Source organism: Homarus americanus, unplaced genomic scaffold (assembly GCF_018991925.1).
Source record: "Homarus americanus isolate GMGI-L3 unplaced genomic scaffold, GMGI_Hamer_2.0 scaffold20930, whole genome shotgun sequence".
Lineage (NCBI taxonomy): Eukaryota > Metazoa > Arthropoda > Malacostraca > Decapoda > Nephropidae > Homarus > Homarus americanus.
The window spans coordinates 8731111-8747800 of NW_024748502.1; the positions used below are offsets into that span (position 1 = coordinate 8731111).

General features: G+C 43.7%; 1 protein-coding gene across 1 annotated transcript in view; it reads left to right on the forward strand.

Annotated features, from left to right (window-relative positions):
- Positions 1 to 16690, forward strand: part of LOC121880307 (fatty-acid amide hydrolase 2-like) — a gene marked incomplete at its 5' end in the record, with an annotated part of 288336 nt that overhangs the window by 71262 nt on the left and 200384 nt on the right.

Below are 16690 nucleotides of genomic sequence, written 5' to 3' on the forward strand. Positions count from 1 at the left end.
TCTGAGGAGGGTGTAGCTGAAGCTGCTTGGCCACCTGTATGTGCCTTCATGCTCCTGCAACACCTTTTCAGGTGTCCGCTTTCTGGCAGAATTGGCAGATAACAGATCTGGCCGGTCTTGATGCCCTGTCAGGTGCATGGAGGTTCCCACAATTGCCTCAGGGGCATGTGGCTGGGGGTTTGATAGGGACGCTCTGGTGGGTGGCAGCAACGACAGTGGTTACATCATTCATGGGAGCCCCACCAGCATGAACAAGAGGACTCCATCCAAAATCTCACACTTGCGTCCTGCCGCATCAGCCTTAAACAACGCAACATGTGGCCCTAAGGATATCAACACTCGAGAATGAGTCACATACTTGAAACACCTGCCTCTTCAATACTTAATCACTGAGGCCTACCAAGAGCTTATGTAGTAGCATGTACTCTGACAGATTGTGGGCACAATTAGGTCACTTGAAATCACAATCTGTAGCTTTTTGGGAACATTGAATAAAATAATCACTGATGGGCTCGTCTTGTCCCTGTACTACACTGAAGAACTCGGACCACTGCACTGCCTGGTTTGATGAACGGAGCACTAATTTCCCTATGACATAGTGGACAACCTCCAAGGGAGTTCAATTGCAGAGCTGTAGCCAACACACTGTCAAGCGGCTCCAGGACCTGTAGGCAGCAGATGACATCTCCATGTCACACTTCTCTGGGACCGCGGAGGCGGGGACCCGTGGTGATGGTGCTCCGTGTCTTCTGGCATTAACAGTAGTGAGGTTGGCTTGAGGGAACTGGATCACCTGCTGTTGGGCCACCATAACCGCCTGAGCCTGGGCCATGGACATTGAGAAGATGCGAGGTATCACAGCAGCAAGAGTCCTGTGAGCCCTGGTTGTGGTGTGGGTGGGCCTGCTGGGGGGTGTCATCATGTAAGGGCATAGGCTACATGAAGAGCTCTCACTGTGCCATGTTGGGTGTTTCTGTGGGGCTGGTGATGCCTGGCACTCGCTGTTGCCAGCGACCCGGGGAAAACATATCATACTGTTACATCCTACAACTTTTTTTATTTTTTTATACAACATTCTGTATGGACAATTGTGTGTGCATGCAACAGAGTAAAAAAAAAATATTTATCTACTTGAAATTATGAGCTGAAAAATAACAATTAACACAGCTTCACCTGGTTGGGGGAGAGGTAAGGTGATGTAGCTGCGGTGACATCTAACTTGGTGACCTGCCAAGTTCAAACACACACATTCATGTAAGGTAAGTGAAATTATTTTGAATATTTTATTTTATGTCTACTGTATTTATAAATTATTGAGTTATTTAAACATTATTTAATCATTATCGCATCAGGATATAAAACTTGTTTGGGCTCTTCAGGGACACAGGAACAGTACCTGTTTTTCCTCATAAGTTAATAATATCAATATACAACCGATCACTTTGCAGTGGCTTCTTGAGGTCCCTAACCCTATCATATAATGGTCATTGCCTGCACAGTAGTATATTTTGTTTATTTACAATACAGGTATATTGTATGTGTATAGTAGTGGCTGCTTAAATAAATACTGCTCCGAGTCTGTTCGACTGCAGTCCCACGTGGAAACATTCACCAGTGCCTGGAAAATTCTGAAGATTTGAGATTTTTTCTGGGGATAAGAAAATTTGTCTCAGTACTGTACCTGAAAATCACTCAGACCCAGAACCACTCTGCACCAATTATTCTTGCTAATGGGGAATTACTGTACAGTAGGGGGCAGGGAAAAAACACTTTTATTTGAGTTGCAGGCTGCACTTTTCAGGCATCGTTTGTATGGCTGTAACAAACACCTGTGCAAAATTTCATGCCATTTCATGCATACTTATCCTGCCGCATCGCGAACGACTTTTTGTCAACTTTTAGTGTATACCAAAAATTAGGTGTCATTTAATGTTTTCCAGGATAATGATAAATTTTACATGGGTGACATCGATTTAATTCACATGCTATTTTACAGGTACACCGTATAGAAAATCATTACAAGTTCATATTGAAATTCTTTTTTGTGCGGAACCTTGGCATCATTTTCCTAGACAATAATCTTTGCCTAATATATCCATCTCTCGATTCGTATCCCGTCACTTCAGTGCAAGCTTCAGTCATCACTTTTATGCCTCTCTCGACCGCCTGAGTGCTGTTTGGCCACTTGGGCACCACTAATGGTGTCTCAAGAATGTCATTAACCTGTAGATTTGACAGAGAAGCAATGTAAGGAGGCTCAGTCTTGAGTTCATTCCTCCAGTTAATCATGGAATGATAGTTTTTTGCTTGCCACTTTAGTTTCGGAGTCACCACCTTTCTCATGTTGACTACAGGAGGCACATCCTCATTCCCATCTCCATCTTTACCCTCCTCATCAGTATAGTTTAACAAATTCTCGTCAACAGCAGCATCAGAATCTTCCTCCTCCTCTTCAGATCTGCCAGTGCATTCTTCCTTTTGCTGATTCTCCTCTCTAATTTTTCTTATCATTGAGACAGCTTTTTCTCTAACAGTCATGTCCTCATCTGCACACATACCAAGAAGAAGTTGATCTGTGTGGGCGAAGTATGCATTTCTCTGGACAGCCTTCTTCACTATCGTCTCCTCCTCACTATTCAGGTGTTTCATATATAGCAGGGACTGGAATACGTTCCTTGAGCCGTGTGTTACGTAAGGGTGTATCTTGATGTAAAACCACATTGGAGCACTGAACTTTATTATTGTAATGACAATTCTTTTCAACTCATGGCTGGGTCTTGATGTTGCTACATACAGCCTGAGGATTCTACTCCATAAGGTGTTCCACCTTGACACACAGGGAGGACCTGGCTCAATAGCAGCCAAGTCATCTTCAACAACACCTGTGATAACTCCTTTACAAATCCTATACAGGTATTTCTGATCCCAGGACAGATCTTTCTCCACTTCATCATTAAACACAGGGAAATCAGGGAAACTGACTGGCTGGAAGGCGACAACTGGAAGCTCAGACAAAGACTCCTTGATCTGCTTTCCAATGGGACCACGCCAATGCTCAGGACCACTTGGTTTACCATCATAGTGATAAAAAACTGCGCGGAAAGGCAGCTCATTTCCGTGAAGCTGACATATGAAATAATGGAGCGGGTGACCAAGTAACATTTCAAGATGATGAATGACTCCATTTTCTGATCCTACATTTACATTGGTTCCATCACAACCAACACACACAATGGGCTGCTGGGTTAGATTTTTCTCCACCAGAAACTCGTGAATAGTTTTGGCAATCTGCTTTCCGTGTCCAGTCTTGGGAGTCACATGTGTGAGATATTCATTGCCAGGCTCAACCATGATGACATAATGATCTTTCACCATCATCCTCGAACTCCATTTCTCGGTCTTCTCATTCTTTATCATCACACGAGTGGCGGTCTTCTTACCATCAAAATAGAGTGACGTCAAATTATCTAAACTAGCCATCTCAATTTCTTGCCTCTTAAATAGGTATTTTTGTCTCGCATCCCGCAGCTTATGTGGTCCAATAACCTGACTCTTGTCATCCTTTGTGATAATGCCATAGTCAGTTAAGGTGGCAGTAGCAATGGCAGCTCCAGCATAATCACTAATCAAGTATCGGTCACAAGCGGCAGCCAGTGTAGGGAGTCTTGTCCGGTTCTGTGAACTGGTGTCTGTCAGAGCCCTGATAATCAATATAGACATAGCACCATACTCATCTGCAACAAGACAACTTAAATGAAATAAGAGATATGAAAAAAAAGTTGATAAACACTGAACAGAACATTGCACCGCCACAGCGGCTGTTTGGCTAGTACTGTAGGTAAATTTAAAAATTTCAGTAGAAAATGCGGCAGACTAAACCTCGACATATCAACTTCAAATTTGGCATGGAGTCTTAGATATGTATAAGGAACAATGCCTGAAGAGTGCAGCTTTGAGCAAAATTTCACTGCCCCCTACTGTACAGTATATAGGTCTTACTGTTTAGAAGAACAGTATTAAAATTATTTTAATTTTGTAATGTATTTATGTATGTATAGCATTAAGAGGTGTATTCTTTAGCTCAGACATGATGTACAGGAATCAGCTGACCATTCTATTAAATGTTGTCTCTGTAGTGAACGAGCAGTCTTTCCCTTAATATAGTTCATTTACAATGGATTTTATTATAATACAGTCAACCCTCACTTTACGCGGTCCCACATTCCGCGTTTCTACGTTTACGCGGTGCCCTGCCAGAACCCAGGATGCTCACATTCCGCGGTGGGTGTACCCCTTTACACGGGTGAAGTATAATTTTTTTATTTAGCTCATAAAATTCATACAAATTATCCGGCCAGAATATAATTTACATTGCTGGAATTCTTACAATTTGATGATCATTTTGAATATAAACATCATAGATTTTGCATTAGACATAACAAATTTTAGATATAATGTTTACTCTTGAGTAAATATGTTATCTTTTGTGCAAAATATATGATATTTATATTCAAAATATTCCTGGTCTTACAAGGAATCCAGCAATGTCAATTATATTATCCTAACTTTAGTCTGAGTTATTATTTATTACTTAAAAGGTAAACAGTCTGGTATTCCCACACATTTATGTAGTAGGGACGGTTGGTGGGGGGTGGGGGGGAGGGAGGGACCGGCGACCGACCATCTGTTACCGGGTGAAGAATATTTTTTTTTTTATTAACTGAAGATTTCTATTTTAGCTCATAAAATTCATACAAATTACCCGGCCAGAATATAATTTACATTGCTGGAATTCTTACAATTTGATGATCATTTTGAATATAAACATCATAGATTTTGCATTAGACATAAAATTTTTAGATATAATGTTCACTCTGAGTAAATGTTATCTTTTGTGCAAAATATATGACATTTATATTCAAAATATTCCTGGTCTTACAAGGAATCCAGCAATGTCAATTATATTATCCTAACTTTAATCTGAGATATTATTTAATACTAAATGTTAAAGTCTAGTTTTTTCACCCACTCTTTCTCTTGAAAGGAGGGTTGGTGGGGGGTGGGGGGGAGGGTTGGGACGGACTGACCATCTGGCGTGGTTGGAAGAGGGGGGAGGCAAGGTGGGGTACTTTGATTGACAGATAGTGTCGTGAAGAATATTTTTTTTTTTTTATTAACTGAAGATATTTGTTTTAGCTCATAAAATTCATACAAATTACCCGGCCAGAATATAATTTACATTGCTGGAATTCTTACAATTTGATGATCATTTTGAATATAAACATCATAGATTTTGCATTAGACATACAAATTTTAGATGTAATGATTGCTCTGAGTAAATATGTTATCTTTTGTGAAAAATATATGACGTTTATATTCAAAATATTCCTGGTCTTACAAGGAATCCAGCAATGTCAATTATATTATCCTAACTTTAGTTTGAGGTATTATTTATTACTATACCTGGTTTTCCCCCCAAAATTTCTCAGAGGGAAGATCCAGCAGTGTAGTGTGAGAGGGGGAGGGAGTTGAGTCCATTATTTGAATGGACATTAACTTGGCGACTGTGTTTCTCTATTTCTCTTAAGTATTAATTGTGTGCATGTACCATCATAAAATTAAGATGTTATTTTTACTAGAACATAGGTATTGTGTTGGAAAAAGTGGAGTTTGGAGGTCAGCTGGTCTCTATTTCATTTAATCCCATATGTTATGTTATTCACTTTACGCGTTTCTCACTTTCCGCGGTACCCTGTGGGTTACATTAACCGCGTAAAGTGAGGGTTGGCTGTACTGAATTTTCCTTTATGAGTAACAGTATACAGTACTGTACAGTAAAACCCCCATAATTCAAAATTATATGGGCTCTAGCCCTTATGAATTATGAGTGTTATAAAATAAGGACACCATCCATGGAAATCAAACAAAAAACAATTGTGCTTTTCCATTATCTGCCTGTGAGAGGTTTGAATGATATACCAGGTTCTTTGGAGACTTTACTCCTGCAAGTGCCACACAGTAACTGGCAACTCAACGCTCCCACAGACAAACTCCTGCCTTCACACATGGGAAAACATATCGTACAATATTACTCCATCTTACAATCTCACATTCCCCACTCCCCCCCAAGTTAAAAGGAAGTGGCATGCACCTTTGAACTAACGAAAGGAAAAAAATGCAGTGATAAAAACAATAAGGCAATAAAAATGACATGTTTGTAAGTTTGGAGAGAGAGCAAATAAGACAAAAAAACAAAAAGAACAGAGAAAAAAAATCAAAACGAATTTTACACCGCAAACACTACACCACAGTCAGCCAACACCGCAAACACTACACCACATAGTCAGCCAACACCGCAAACACTACACCACATACCGGTAGTCAGCCAACACCGCAAACACTACACCACATAGTCAGCCAACACCGCAAACCCTACACCACATAGTCAGCCAACACCGCAAAACACTACACCACATAGTCAGCCAACACCGCAAACCCTACACCACACAGTCAGCCAACACCGCAAACACTACACCACATAGTCAGCCAACACCGCAAACCCTACACCACACAGTTAGCCAACACCGCAAACACTACACCACACAGTTAGCCAACACCGCAAACACTACACCACATAGTCAGCCAACCAATCCGGGGCCTGTGGCCTCTCCCAGGCCTGGCCACGCCCGACTGGGAAGAGGCCGGGGGGGGTCGAGCGAGGGCGCGGGTACAGAGCGCACCACAGAAGGGGCGCCAGAAGGCATAGCATGGTGCACCACAGGAGTGGTAGACACAGGGATGGCGCCGCATCGCAGGTAGCGTCTGTTGCAGATGAACACCCTGCCACTGCCAGTCAACCTGACGGCATACTGCCTATGAAGGCGGGTTTCCACCACTACGCCTGTCGTGTCCCAGAGCTTGGTGGCAGTGTCCTGCACACACCTGTGCGCCCACAGCTAGGGGAGCCAGCTGGCGGGACACCTCCCTCTGCGACAGAAGGATCTTGTCCTGGTCTTCTGCCAAGCACATCTCCCTCATACGAAGCGCCAACCACCAGTGCTAGTCCACCTTATTGTACTGTCGGGCCACGGGAACACCGTCTCGGAGCTGGCGGCCAGTGGCAAGTTGGGCACTCGACTTGTTCACCCCCCGCAGAGGTGTGTTCAGGTACTGGTGGAGGGCCTTGGATGTCCTGTCGCAGTCTAGGCTGCCCCCAGGCCCAGTGTTATCCCTGAGGAGCCTCTTAGCGGTTTTGACCCCAGCCACTGCCCTGCCATCGGACTGGGGGAAGTGGGCCGACAAGAGCCGCAGCTCGACCCCCCATGACTTGAGGAAATCGGTCATCTCACCGCTGGCAAGATTGGTGCCGTGAGAGCTCTGTCCCCTAGCAAGCCAACTAAGGGGCAGTGGTCCGTCAACAGAATGAGGTTCGGGCAGCCAAGGAGGAACAGGCTGGCCTTGCTCAGGCACCATACCACCGCCAGGGCCTCCCCTTCCACTGCAGCGTAGCCGGCCTCGGCTGTGCTCAGATGTCGGCTACCGCACAGAGCCAACCGCCACCCTCCCCTGCAGCAGAAGGGCGTCTTTGGCGAGGCACAGGCACAGTATTGCTGTAGGACGACGAAGCCGATGCCTTCCCTGCTCCAATCCGTGACAGCTGCCGTAGGCCTGGATTTGTTGTAGTACACCAAGCCGTCCCTGGCCAACTGACAGATGGTGTCCTGGGCCTGGCAAAACTTGAGCCGCAGCTGGTCGTCCCAATACACCTGCTTGCCCACTGGCTTCTTGAGGAGCTCACGGAAGGGCTCCATCACAGGTGCAGTGGCAAGGAAGGGAGCCAACTGGTTAACCAGGCCATGCCAGGACCTGATGTCAGTGATTGATGGCTGATCAAGCATGGGGAAGTCCTTGATGGCTGACAGACGTTGGGTAGTGGGCTGGTAGAGGTCCCACCCCAGGTGGAAACCCACAAACTCGGCTTCTCTCCTGCAGAACAAGAACTTTTCTGGTTTCAGTGTGATACCTGTGCGAGCGCAAGTCTCCAGAAAATCGTAGGTGTGCCAGAACGCCCCCTTCACAGTGGAGTCATAGAGGAGAGAATCATCCACGCAATTGTACCTGTGGGACACATCCTGAATAGCGTCGTCAAACCTCTTGGTGTAGGCATCTGACACTGAACAATGTTCCTTGGGCGTCCTGCAGTATTGAAAACGGCCCCACGGCTTGATGAATGTAGTCAGTCGTCTACTCTCCTCCTCCAACTCCACCCGATGAAATCCCCAGAAGGCGTCGGAGACGGTTTTGAATGAGTGCTCTGGCCCCCAGACACCATGTTGAATGGTGCAGGTGTGTGGTGCGTCTCCCTCAGACAGTCCACAGTGCGCCTGGGCTGACCGTTTTTCTTGGCCACCACGACCATCCTGGCGCACCACTCCGTAGCCTCACCAGCAGGCACTGGCTGGATGTCGCCTCTCCTGACGTCCTCCTCCAACTGGGCCTTCACATCCGCTTCCCAGTGTTTCGGAACGGGAGCAGGTGTGTGATAGGCGTAGGGGGTCGCGCCGAGCGTCAGGTGGATACGGTGAAGGGGACCAGTCCTGACTGGCAATGAGGACCTGCTGGTATTGAATGTGGTGGATGAAAAGTTCTGTGAGCAGCCATGCCTCCAACCTGGCCACATTCTCCTCCAAAGGAGGCAAGGGCATCTCAACTGGCCTAGGAGGGACACGACTGCTCCCATGTCCAGGATTAGGAGGCAGGTCGTCAGCAGTGTGCTGCCCCCCTTCATTGTCCATGGCAGCCACAGCACGCCCATGGAGAGGAAAGTCGACAGGCACCAGGTCGAGGCACTTGCAAACCTCCAATGACAGGTAGAGAGCCTTGGTTGTCTGCATGAAGTAGACCTCCTGGATGGTGGACCCCTCGCCCACACTGAGGCGGCAAGGGGCGGACCCCAGACACTTGAGCTATTTGTCCGCCACGTCCCTCAGGCCATTACGGGCCGGAAGTTGCCCCGGACGCAAACTGATGTCCTGGAGCAAGGATGGCCCTGCCACACACCATAGCACCCGTGTCAGCCACAGCAAGCACAGGGGTGGCGGGGTAATTGCCCCCAGCCTGGGCCACGAACACTTGTAACCTAGGGTGGCGGGATAGCTGGGCTGCTGCCACTGTGACAGCACCTGACACATCCACAGAAGCACTTAGGGCTGTCTTACTCCTTAGAGCAATTGCGGCATGTGGCCCCACTTGCAAGGCAGTTGCTTTTGCCCGGAGCATGTGTCACGCCGCAGTTCCCACAGTGCGCGCGGCAGCTACCTCAGACTCACCCGTGACATCATCACCAACCGCCGCTGCATCCGTGGCTGTTCCCACCACTGCCTGGCTAGACGTACAACACAATACACCAGCATCTCTCACTGCTGCCTCAAATGACATACACTTGTTTCTTAGCAATTCAACTTTATTGTAACTCGAGTACCCCTGGAAAATATCCCTTTTCAACACTGGGTTACTCGGGTCCACCATAACTTTACACAATAGCATGTACTCAGAGAAGTCGTTATCGCAGGTCGGACATTTAAATTCACACTCCACAGCTTGGTTTGACGATTGAAGAACCACTCCACTGATGGCGTCCAAGGCTTCCTTGGGCAAGAGCTGCTCCCACTGGCCACTGGGATATCTCGAGTCAATCACCCTTTGGAGTGCAGGGACGCAGTTCAGGCGAATGTGGAGTGTGGCTTCCAGCTGTGACCATCCGTTCAACATCACCCACTACTCCATAAACCGCCTCCACGTCCTAAACGCCACTGTTGACATTTCTGCCTCACACTTCTCTGGAGCGACCGTTGCTGAGGGCTTCATGATCGGCGTAGGGGCATGACCATGGCCGCCAGTAGCCAGAGACGTCATCTGAGCCATCAATGCATTCAAAGGTTTGCTGCTGGGCTCCCGTTGTGTTCTCCGCCGGTGTAGAGATGCTCCGGCGTCCCCTTGATGGTGTTGAGAATCATGGGCGTGTAGGGGCCATGTTGGCATCTACGTCAGGGCTGTTATGGCATGTCAGGCCCTGGCGTAATACTCACTGCGCCATGTGAGAGGTTTGAATGATATACCAGGTTCTTAGGAGACTTTACTTTTGCAAGTGCCAGACGGTAACTGGCAACTCGGCCCTGCCACAGACAAACTCACGCCTTCCCACATGGAAAACATATCGTACAATGTTACTCCATCTTACAATCTCACACTGCCCAAATCAAAATTTAAATGTTTCCAAGCATAGTAGCAGATTTAGACATAATGGCTCAAACATTGGAAAATCAAGTGGAAAAAACTTGCACTGTATGTCATAGATGTACAGTCAGCAAAAAATTATTCTGCACCCCAAGCTGCGAAGGCTTTCACAACAAACACTGCAAAACTGACGTCATGTATTGGTAAGGTTGGTATCTCTGATTGTGTGATTCATTGTAAAACTAATGTGCTGTTATTCCTTATATCATGTGTAGTAACCACTGAGAAAATATCAGGAATATAAAATCCATAGCACTTAAACCAAATAATGTCATAGCATTATATACTATACCGTAGTACAGGTTGTACCTCTCTAGTCCGGCATTCTGTGGTCCGGAAACTCCCATGGTCCGGAACGATTTTAGTTTGTCCAATAGGTAGCCTTTTTTTTTTTTTTTCTGAATTATTATTATTATTACAGGAGTATTAAATTTTTGCCCCTCAGGCCCCAATGTGGGTCAGTGACCTATGCCCGGGTGGGCTAATCCCCGTAAAAAACAACAACAACAGCCGCGGGAAATTAAGGTTTGTTTACATCCGGCAGTTCGGCTGCTCTCTCTCTCTGCTTGTCTATACAGAGTACAACATTTAACCCTTCAATATATATGAGCAGTAAATAAGTGTTGCTTTCATATTCTTATGTAGAGTAATGACGATATGTTTTCACATGTGCGCACTTACATACGCGCAGTCTCACTTTTCTTTTTACCATTAATGGTTAGCTACTTATATTGTTCCATTTATTAACATTAAATAACATTACAGGTACTTCAAACAACCATATTAATTTTTTTACATTAATTTTACTACAGCTACAATCAGGGTCTTATTTATTTCAGTTTTATATGTAGAACCAATCAGTCACTGGTTTTGTAAGCTTTAGCAAAAACAATGCCGGCAGCCGTCTCGTCTCCTCGTGTGTTTTAATATTCCACGTATTATTAATAAATTGCATATATGAACAGTAAATAAGTGTTGCTTTCATATCCTTATGTAAAGTAATGACGATATGTTTTCACGTGTGTGCACTTACATACGCGATCTCTTTTTTTCTTTACCATTATTGTTAGCTACTTCTATTGTTCCATTTATTAACATTAAATAACATTACTTAAAAGAACCATATTAATTTTACTACAGCTACAACCAAGGTCTTATTTTCTTCAGTTTTATATGTAGAACCACTCAGTCACTGGTTTTGTAATCAATGAAAATAATGCTGTCTCATTTCCTCGTGTTTCAATATTCTACGTATTATTAATGAATTGTATTGCTCATTTTGCACGCACAAACATTAATTCAATCAAAAAGACTTTCAGTAATAAACAATAATGAATCTTTTGTACATAAGAGAAATGACGCTGTTTACACGATTGTGCACGTCGTCTGAACGTTGGTGGGCCGTTCAAACCCGTCCAAATTTGAGTTTCCGCCGTCAAAATTTTTAAATGTGTTGTTTTTTTTGTGTGTTCAAATAGAAAACGTCGAATTAAAAACTCGCGAAATTTGAGAAGCTACTGTACGACATTTAACCCTTCAATATGTCTTCAAAGAGACCATGAAGCAGAAAAAGTGGTGCTAGTGCTTCCAAGCCAAGTCACTATCTATCCAGGAAAAGGGTGAATTTCCATGGTCCGGAAATTTCCATGGTCCGGCATCGGTCAGGTCCCGAGGTTGCCAGATTAGAGAGGTACAACCTGTACTACGTTTAGTCACCCACATATGGTAGGAATGACAGGCACTCTAGAAACTGAGGTGCTGTATAGGAATTTCACATACTATGAGAAAAAACAAACAAACAGCTAAATTGTGAAATTACTCATGATTATAACCACTATCTGAGAAAGTGATGAGAGGTGGCATAATACAAGACCTCAACCAGAAAAAACAATACGAAACACTTGTAACGTAGGAAAGTTATACTGCAATATTACACTTAGGTAACTGAGCTACCGGAAAGATGTGAGTTAAGAAACGAGCTATATCTCTTTAATATGTCACAATATATGATAAGAATAAGGAGTTGACCGGGGGTAACTGGTAGTAAAATTCACAAAGTAAAAACATTGTCAGTGTTACTTAACACAGTGTAGCAAAGAATTTTGGTAGAGGAAGTGTGCTCGTTTAGAAGAATGTAATGAATCTTTTAGAAACGGAGCAGTTTCGATCTGCAAAGGGCAGACCGTCAGAGCAAACAGCAGTTGTAATAGGCCATACTCCAGTCATAGTATGCTAGTCATTATGAAGACCTCAGAGAGAACACGCACAGTAATCATAGCACTTCATGGAAAGGGCCTGAGCAATGGTGCGATTGCTAGGCGGCTCGGTGTTTTCAAGCACACACATGACTGGGTGTTTACGTCTGTTACACTAATACAGTGGGGTATGCTATAACGAATCTAATTGGTTCTAGAACCTTGTTCGTTATAGCATTCGTTCGTTATAGGATTAATCCGTTCCAGGTCCCCAAATACAACCACTTAACACTGAAAAATATAATATAAAATTGTAAGAATTGTAAAAAAGTGCATAAATATGCATCTAAACCCCTGAAATAAAGAATATCATTAATACTTATAATAAAAAAAACAATAAATTAGTAAAAAAAAAAATAAATTAATTAAATAATGTTCGTTGTAGGAGTTTCGTTCGTTATAGCATTCTCAATTTTATAGGTAAAAACCGTTCGTTATAGGAATATTCGTAGTAGGATCCGTTCGTTGTAGCATACCCCACTGTATAATGATAAGCATTCACTCAGAAGCTTTTATGTTGCCAATACTGATCGGCAATAACACTTGCTTTTGATATTAATTGAATTATTTTATAAATGTAGTTATATGATGTTAACTGCTCTATTCGCATCTTGTAACACATTGTGCACGCAGACACACTGAAAGTTTGAAACGCCTTATGGTAAATACTATCAACTGGTAAAGACTGGAAACTCAGGAAGCCAGGGCTACCAATATCCGCTCTGACTCATGTATGTTTTCAGAGTTCTTGGCCCGGTGTGTCCTAGTCTAGGAACCCGTAAAGGTGCGGAATATATTTGCTGACTGTACACTCCACAACTAACCAACATGAACTGACTGTGACCGACACTCATAGTACAGTAATACCACGTTTAGCACTCAGGACATGTTCCTGGATAGTAAATCACTTTCCAAAACAGCGCTTTAATGGGTCATTATACCATTGCATATATTGAGAGGCGAATCAACTGTTATCAAACAATTAATACTATAAGAACATAATATTCAGGGGGTTAAACACCGGCCACCTCCATAAACTCCCATCTACCCTTAATGTATCTCTGTCGTACACATTGTCAAGCAAGAAAATTAAACAGACATATAAGCAAGCATAATAAGCTTTAAATAAGCAATGTAAAGCATAAATTGAGACTTATTTACCTTTGTTGAGAATGGTAGAGTTGGTCTAGGGTGGCAAGTTCAAGTCTCTACCAATCTTTGCTGGTCCAACACAACTATGCCTTATCACATCACAACAAGCTGCCCATCACAAGAGGAACTATGATTGAGTAACACAATAAGTCAGAAATAACAGAAAAAAATCAGTCTCCACCAATATTTGCTGATCCATCACCACTCTTGTTACACTTTATTGCACCTTATCACATCACATAAAGATGCTCAGAGAGGGGAAGCACAAGAGGAGCTATCACTGGGGCATTTAGGCATAGCACACAAAGTCGGAAATAACGAAAAACACGAAGTTAGAAACATTTGATAAGTGTAAACAAGTGCTGAGAGGCAAGAATAAGTCAGAGGCAGCACGCAGAGCCCTCTTGTGGCAAAAATTTGCACCATGCCACAGCCCGTCAAACTCAAAACCTCTCTGCTGCTCCTTTCCTGATCGTCGGATCTCCAGGGTATCTACGAAGCTTGCAGGGTATTTCCCTTATATATAATTGTTGGTTATGCAGAGCAGCGGTTATTTGGACGCCAGTTTTTGGGGTATACCTGTACAGTATTGTATGTGGATGATATGGCTATTAATAAACACACATTATTACTGTAACATACAATTAATGAATAACAAATAAATAATATGATACAGTATAGTCTGGATTTACGTGGTTTTTCTTTACGCGTTTGGTCATTTACGCGGTGCCTTGCCAGAATGAAAATGATTTAATTACGCTGTAAATTTGGTCATTTACGCGGCGAGCGGCTGGAGAGGTCCAGACCACCACGCCATTTTTTACCCACGCGGTCCATTCTTGACCATACGCGGGAAGCGGCACGGCGAGTGGTGCGCATTAGGCCTCTCTTACGTTATCACTGACGTCATATGACGTATCGGACTGTGATTGGGCCACGCATTCCCTCCGCCGCTAGCTGTGATTGGTCTAATGTAACATGATGTGCCCTGCCACCAGAGGGTCGAAGTCGCTGACCTAGCCGGTCGTGTCTCATTGTTCTCAGTCTGCGTATACAGTTCTCTCTTGTGCCCGCTATTTCCCTCACAATGGCCACTGCGGGACCCCCACCAACTGAGAAAAACCTTGAAGTACCTGGACTAAGCCATGATAATGTGAAGGAAATCATCGAGTTGGGGGAGAAAATTAAGCTCATCCTTGACAACGACCCAGACAAGCATTGGTATGAAGTGTCTAATAACCATCTGAAGAAATTTATGGAGCTGTATATCCAGATCTATCTCGACAACATCAATGCGAGTCGACAACGTAGTATTAAGGACTTCTTCGCCTGCATCCCATCACAACCACAGCCAGCCCAAGTCAGTGATAGTGACAGTGAGGATATGGACTTTGAGAGGTTTGTCTAGGAGGCCCTGCATACCTCTGTGAGTAGTGAAAGTGATTCACCGGAGGGCAACTAATCTGCCCTCTGCCTCGGAACCAGCCGCCATCCACGTGTGCTGACCCAGCTTTTCTACTAACATAAGTGTTGAAAAACCTAATATTATTGATATTTCTCTAAATTATTAACTGTGTGTGCATACCATCATAAAATTAAGATGTTGTTTTTACTACAACATACGTATTGTGTCGGAAAAAGTGGAGTTTGGGGGTCGGCCCAGTCTCTATTTCAATTAATCTTATATGTTCTGTTATTTCATTTATGTGTTTCTCATTTTATGCGGGCCTCCACGGGTTCAATTGACCGCGTAAATGCAGAGTATACTGTATAATGAAGGACAGTCATTAATAACGGCTCCCGATCACTTGGCCGACAGACTTTTGGCCGACGGACATTTCACCGACGGACATTGCACTGATGGACATTTAGCCGAATGGACAAATGGCCGAACCTAACCTAACCTAACCTATACAAATGTGCAAAAATAAAAAAATTCTATCATGCTAATGTATCACATTGCAATTATGTTATCTTTTTATTCTATGTTTTATAAAGCAAATACATTGCAAAGAAGAAAGAAAACTAAACAAATAATTAAAAAGGCCATATATCTATTCGCCCAAATGTCCGTTTGGTCTATTGTCCGTTCTGCCAAATGTCTGTCGGCTCAATGTCCGTTCAGTCAAATGTTCGTCGGTGAAAAGTCTGTCGGCCAAACGTCCTTCGGCCATCTGTCCGACCACGATTAATAACAAGTATGAGATGCAGTGTGTGGGTCGGCGGGTGAATGGGAGGGAGGGAGGCAGTGGATATTGTATGGCTCTGTTCTTGTTGACTCTTATCCATCTCTGCATCACTGAAATAATGATTTAGGTGGTGAAAATAGAGGTAGTGGTGGTGATGATGGAGGTGGTGGTGAGGGAGTTTGTGGTCTGAGGTGAAGAGATGATACGCCTGTCATTTTCTTTGGTAACATTGTGTCTGCAGCACTGCCAGATGCTATTGAACAGCTGATATCTACCCACAAAATTGAGTGCAAGTATAAATGAGTAACGTTATATCCCTAAAACATTATGTTACATATCATTTTAAAATATGGAGTGAGAAAGCAGAAAGGTGTGGGTGATTAGAGAGATAGAGTGGAAGGGAGTGGTAAGATGCACCAAGTGTTGCCAAGTGCTTCTCAGCAGCTGATCTCCACCCTGCCACCATACAGTGTGCTTCAGTTGACACAATTTTCTAGACATGAGTAAAAATTAATCACTAATATAAAAAATTCGGTGAGTCAACAAGAAAGTGTCAACAGTGTAAGCGCAGCAAATTTGTACTGTATTGTAAACAGAGCGCTTGATACTGATTGGCCAAATCCATAAAAACAAAGAAAGTTGCTCTTTCTATGTTGTGAGTGTTTGGACTTGTTACTTTTGACTACTTTTGTATTTTTGTTTTTCCCTAGAGATCCAAGTTGCTAACAAGAGCACTATTACAAAACAGGGTAGTGATAACCTGCGTATTACTGTATTTGTTTACACTGAGGCAGGCAG